Genomic DNA, 5669 nt, shown 5'->3' with positions numbered 1-5669 from the left:
GCAAGGAGCCCGGGGGCGGGGCCTCGGGGGCGGGTCCGCTGGCGCCCGGAGCAGAGGCCACGCCCCTCCCGGGAGGGTTGGCAGCTCCAGCCTGGGAGCAGTTCCGGTGCCAAACCCCTGCCCTCCCCCGCTCCCCCGGAAGTGCTTGTCTAGGGTTCGGGCTGGAGAGAGGCCTTGTAGACACAGGCGCCGAGGCTCCGTCGGCTCCGAGCAGGGGGTCGGGTCGCGGGGAGAGTGAGGAGCTCCGCGGCTGGCACCCCGCGTCCCTCGCAGCGCCTTCGCGCCGACGGTGAGTAGCCAGGGACGCCGAGCGGGGCCTGCGCTGGGCGGGCGAGCCTCGGACCGGGCTGTCCGCTGCAGGTTCAGCCGTCGGGGATCCGGGAAAGGGGGTCGTCGGCCGCCGCGGAGCGCGCGCGGCCCGCGGGCCTGGAAGGGGCGCGATGCGGGGCCGCGGAGTGGGCGGGGCGCAGCCGGAGCGGGGTTCCCGGAGCCGCGGCCGCCCGCAGAGGGGGGACTCCGGAGCGGGGCCGGGCCGTCGGCGCTGCGACCCCCTCTCTGCATCGGGCAAGTGGGCTCGGTGCCTCCGCTGTGGGGTCTGTGCACTCGGATGCTGGGGACCGGGACAGCCAGACTGCACTGGACATCAGTGTCCAACTTTCGTCGCCTCTTGGGTCTGTCCCCTCTTCCCGTCTCAGTAATTATCCTGTGTCCCAGGGGTGTAGTCTCAGTCCGAGGGTGGGGCGCTCCCTGTGTGGATGCTGGCGATCTCTTACGGGGCTTTTCCTCTAGACCTGCGTCGGGGTCGCTGGAGGTTCGATTTGGACTCGGCTCGAAACTTAACTGAGTCTGGATGCCTGCGTAGGGTCGGTCAGTGAGGCAGTACCATTCCTCGAAGGGTCTTTGCTCCCTTGCAAGCTGAAACTGTTGGGAGTTACTTCTTAAAAACAAAGATTTGAGGAGATTCGGAGATTCAGAGGAGTTTCCCCGTGTTCTTGCTGACGTTAAAAAAAAAAAAAAAAAGATGCTATTCTGTAATCAGCCTTCCGAATTCCTGCGCTCATCCGAAGTCAGAGTTGTAAGACTTCAGTCGGGACCTTGCACAAGTTGACTGCAAAAGGCTGGAGAATTGTATCCTTTTTTTTTTTTTTTTCACCCTAGTTTGTTTACTTTCATACTTGGAGCTGTCATTTCTTGAGATAAATATATATATATATTATATATATATATAATTTTCCTCAGTTTCTCTTCGGGTGTAGTCCAGCTGTGGGAACGCGGGGTGGGGTGGGGGGGGGTTCCCACAGCGGGACAGAGGTGTTTGTTGATTTAAGCATATGAAGTGTTTAACTCCAATAAACTGAGACTTTCCTAGAGAAGAAAATCTTGTAGGCACTGTTAGTAAACTGAGTTTGGGTGATAAACTACGGATAAAAGATTTGTAGGAAATAATGGAGCTATTTTCCGCTTTTATTGAGTTTTAAATTATAATCAGATAGTTTATTTGTTGCAAATGACCTTGTGGTGGTGTCAAGTATACACAAGTCATCTTCATGAAACCAGTGACATTATCTGCCCTTATTATTATGCTTACGTTAGGATTTATACTGTTTTGTTTTTTGTCTTTCTGTGTGTTTCTCTCTCTTGTACTTTCTCTTTCCACTACTGGAAGGGAAGATATCATGAATGAGGGGAATGATTTGAAGTGACGAGTTGCATATACTGTCTTATGCAAAAGAAAAGTTTATTTCATTAAAAAAAACTCTGTGTGTGTGTAATGCCAGAGGTTCACATTGGGTGAACCTAGACTACCCATCACCATGATCGTGATCATGATGATCATTTTGAGACAGGGTCTCCTGAGCCTGGAGCTTGTACTTTGGGCTGGGCTGCCTGGCCAGTAAGCCCCAGGGACCGTCCTGTGTTTGCCCCATGTCCCCAGTCCAGGTCTACTGGTTATCGCACGTGCCCCAGCATCTAGTTTTTAATGGAGGTGCTGTCGGTGCCAGTTCAGGTCCTCTCGCTTTCTCAGCAAGCACTCTACTACGTGTGAGTGGTCTCCCCAGCCCCCCCAAATCTCTGTCAAGGTTGTTGATAATAAACAAAGGGGGTGTTTTTTTAGCCCGTGGGAAAGTGAGTGAAGATAAGTTGTAGTGTTCAGACTCGGAATGATGCGGTAGCCCTAGTGTTTGAAGAACTCAGTTGTTCAGAGCCCAAGATTGGGATGTTGAATTAAAGTCTGGAAAATGAGTCAGGTTAGGTTTGATTATGTTTTTACTCTGGTTATAGCGTGCTTTGAAGGGAAAAAAGTATGGGGGTTATAAAAGCAAAAAAAGGGAATTGGTGAAAATCAAATACTTTCGGGCATTATAACTTTTAACTATTGCTCAAGTCAATTCAAATGACATCGAGCATTTTCTATGCGTCAGACTCTTTTAGTGAACCATGTAGGGAAAACAAAGCCAAAGCCATTAGAACTTGGGATTCATGTTTTGATAATTTTCCAAGTGTGTTGAAATCGTGAAGACTTGAATTGCACTGTCTAGGAATACTAAACCTCCCCTGAATTGGGACTTAATTTGGGGGGGGGACTGTTGAGTGCTTCACCCCGTGCTAGGCATGCTGCCTCACCAAGAGGAAGCTGGTCTGTGGAATGTGAATCTAATGGGTTGTAAGATACTTGTACAAAAGTTTACACTATAAGTATCTGTCTGAATGTGGTGTCATGCTTGCAGTGGCAAAGGAGTGGCAAGGTGACGGTAAGCTTCTTGTCAGGCTGACCCTGTTCACAACAAAAGACTCTGAAAGCAAAAAGTGTGTGTAAATCCTTAACCACATAGATAGTTATCTAAAGTTTGCACTTGTACAAAATCGAAGTGTTTGTAATAACTTAAGTTGAGTATCACAGCATAGAGACGGGAACACTTACGGTGTGGGCCAATACTATTAGTTATTGGTGCTTAGTTCTGTTATGGTTGTGTTTTCTCAACAGCATAGAGGCTTCTTTCTTTTAGACAGGGGTCTCCCTGTGTAGGCGTCTCTCAGAGTAGTCAGGAGACCGTCTTGTCAGACATGTCCAGTCATTCCCCTTAAGAGTTATGTGGCTAGCAGAACTGTCTGTATTTGAAGCCAGATCTATCTGCCTTGTCAGAAAGCTGGTATTTCTACTTCATGATGTTGCTTCCCAATGAGCTTCTTTTTATTTAATGTAGTTTCTGAGACAGGGTCTCCTATCTCTCAAGACTTTGGATCTGTAGTCTCAACCTCCGTCCTCTGCTTGGGATTACAGACATGTCCCACCATACCCTGCTCTTAAACTGGCAATCTTAAGTTAGTTGGTGACTGAGAGTTAACGTCTTCTGAAACAAAGATTTGGGAGGTAGGATTCCTGGATAAAGAAGGCCTTTCAAATTAAGAGAACGACAGTTTTGGAGATGAGAAGGCTCATGATATGGAAGAATGTTAGTGTCCCAGATGACCTGGATGGTTTATTTTGGAATTAGAGATGAAGTTTGCAATTTAAGTCAAGGCTGGATTGTGGAGCTTGCTTAGAGGCTATATTTAGAAGCTCAACATTTTGAAGAAAACAAGAAGTGTGTACCTTGCAATAGTTTAGTGTGCAGAATGATTTATTATGGCAAGCTATTAATATACAACTGTGCATACTGTGAGTGGTGCTGGTGGAGCGAGAGCAAGGGCCCAGCAGGCCGGGAGGAAAGCTGTAGAGGAGGCAGGATGGAAAGCTACATTTTCTAACTGTGGCTGTTGACAGTTGGACCGTTAACTAGGAATATGAGCAAGGAGTTGCATAATTAGGTTTCATTTTTTTCAAAGATGCGGTAGCCTTAAATCCACAGTTCTGCCCTAATCTGCAGAGAAACTGTGGTTACCAATGTATGCTATCAGGCCAAGCCTGCTGAGGGTGTTTAAAATTATTATTATTAAATATACTTACACACAGGAGCTATTGAGAAGCTTTGGCAATGTAGGTTTTCAGTTCGAGAGAGAGGTTCAGTGCTATTTTATATATATAGAAAATACAAATAGATTATTCAGATAGATATACTACTTGAATCTGTATGAGGAGATGAAAGTGCCAAGGGAGTGTGTAGAGGGAAAAGAAAATCACAACAGCAGCTGCAGAACCAAGTCTGCATTTAAAAGCATCTGCTTATAACGAAAGAGACAGCAAGTAGATTGTAGTGTACAGTGGGTAAGGAGTTTGGTAATCTGGGTTTTTTCCTTAAGCTATAAATTTAGATGGTGGAGAAAGAAATCTGTTCATTAAAATTCCCGTGACCCAAAGTTCTGTCCCTGCCACCCCCATGGTAGAAGGAGAGCAGCAGCTTTGCAAGGTGTTCTCTGACCTCCACATGCAGGCCACGGTGACTCACCCTCTTATCGAAGACACACACACACACAATGTCTGTGTGTGTAAACAAACAAACAAACAAACAAACAAATCAGTCTAGTTAAAAAGAATCCAATGGGGTTTGGAGAGATGGCACAGAGGTAAAGAGCACTGACTGCTCTTCCAAAAGTCCTGAGTTCAATTCTCAGCAACCACATGGTAGCTCACAACCATCTATAATGGGATCTGGTGCCCTCTACTGGTGTATCTGAAGACAGCTACAGTGCACTCATATAAATTAAATAAATAAATCTTAAAACAACAACAAAAACAAAAAACCACCAAGTGCTGTGGTCGTGCATACCTTTAATCTTAGCACTCAGGAAGCAGAGGCAGGTAGATCTTTGTGAATCCCTGTCTCAAAAACAACAATAACAGAAACCCTAAAAACACAAATTAAGAAATTCACTGGAGGCAGGCTGGGAATGTAGTTTAACTGGTAGAGTTTTTACCTAGCGTGCTTGAGACCCTGGGCTGTGGGTTACACCCCCAGCATTTCCTACTAGCTGTACCTATAACTTCAGCACTTAAGTGGAGGCAGAAGGGTCCCAAGTCCCAGGTCATCCTCAGCCACACTGAAGTTGAAGCATTGAAGGCTATGTGAAACTGGTTTCCATCTCACACACACACACACACACACACACACACACACACACACACACCGTCCTTGCAGGCCCCCCAACAACTAACAACAGAATCAAGAAATAGAAATTTCTTGACTTTGCTGGCAAGCCTGTTGTGCCATCATTCAGTTTGCAGGGAGCTCAGGCTCATTTGGAGTCCTTTGGGCATTTGTCTAGTGAGTGCTGTGTGAGGATTTAGAGGTGAGTCTGGTATTTCATTTATTTTTTTTGTGTATGAGTTTCATTTCTATTTCAATATTTCAACCTCTGATATTCAAAGACATTATGTGTGCTTCTCATTACAATGACTGTTAATAAAGTTAATATTGCCTTTTGTAAAGTGGTGTGTATATATATATATATATATATATATATATTTCCCCTCTGGTTCTTTTATAATACCCTTCTTATGATGTGGTAGTCAAGCCCAAGATTTCAGGCATCTCAGTTAGGTTCCAGCCCAATAGAAGTACTTTTCATTAGCGTGAATAATTTTATTCAAATGTTCTGATTACCATAGAGGAATGAAAGAATAAGATACTCATATCTATCATATATGTGAAGACTATGCTTTACTTCAAATTTTTTAAAGATTTATTTATTTATTTATTTATTATATGTGAGTACACTGTAGCTGTCTT

At 45.3% G+C, this 5669-nt stretch overlaps 1 protein-coding gene across 1 annotated transcript in view; it reads left to right on the top strand.

The window, feature by feature from the left end:
* The first annotated feature begins 142 nt into the window (after nt 1-142).
* Nucleotides 143-5669, top strand: part of Frs2 (fibroblast growth factor receptor substrate 2) — a 75376-nt gene continuing 69849 nt past the window's right edge. Inside the window, exon 1 of the mRNA XM_021175238.2 lies at nt 143-289. The gene's annotated coding sequence lies outside the window, so the exon portion shown is untranslated. The remainder of the gene's footprint in view (nt 290-5669) is intronic.

This window comes from Mus caroli, unplaced genomic scaffold, assembly GCF_978045245.1.
Source record: "Mus caroli unplaced genomic scaffold, Mus_caroli_1 scaffold_9, whole genome shotgun sequence".
In the NCBI taxonomy this organism is placed as follows: Eukaryota; Metazoa; Chordata; class Mammalia; order Rodentia; family Muridae; genus Mus; species Mus caroli.
This window is presented reverse-complemented; position numbering and strand designations above follow the sequence as displayed.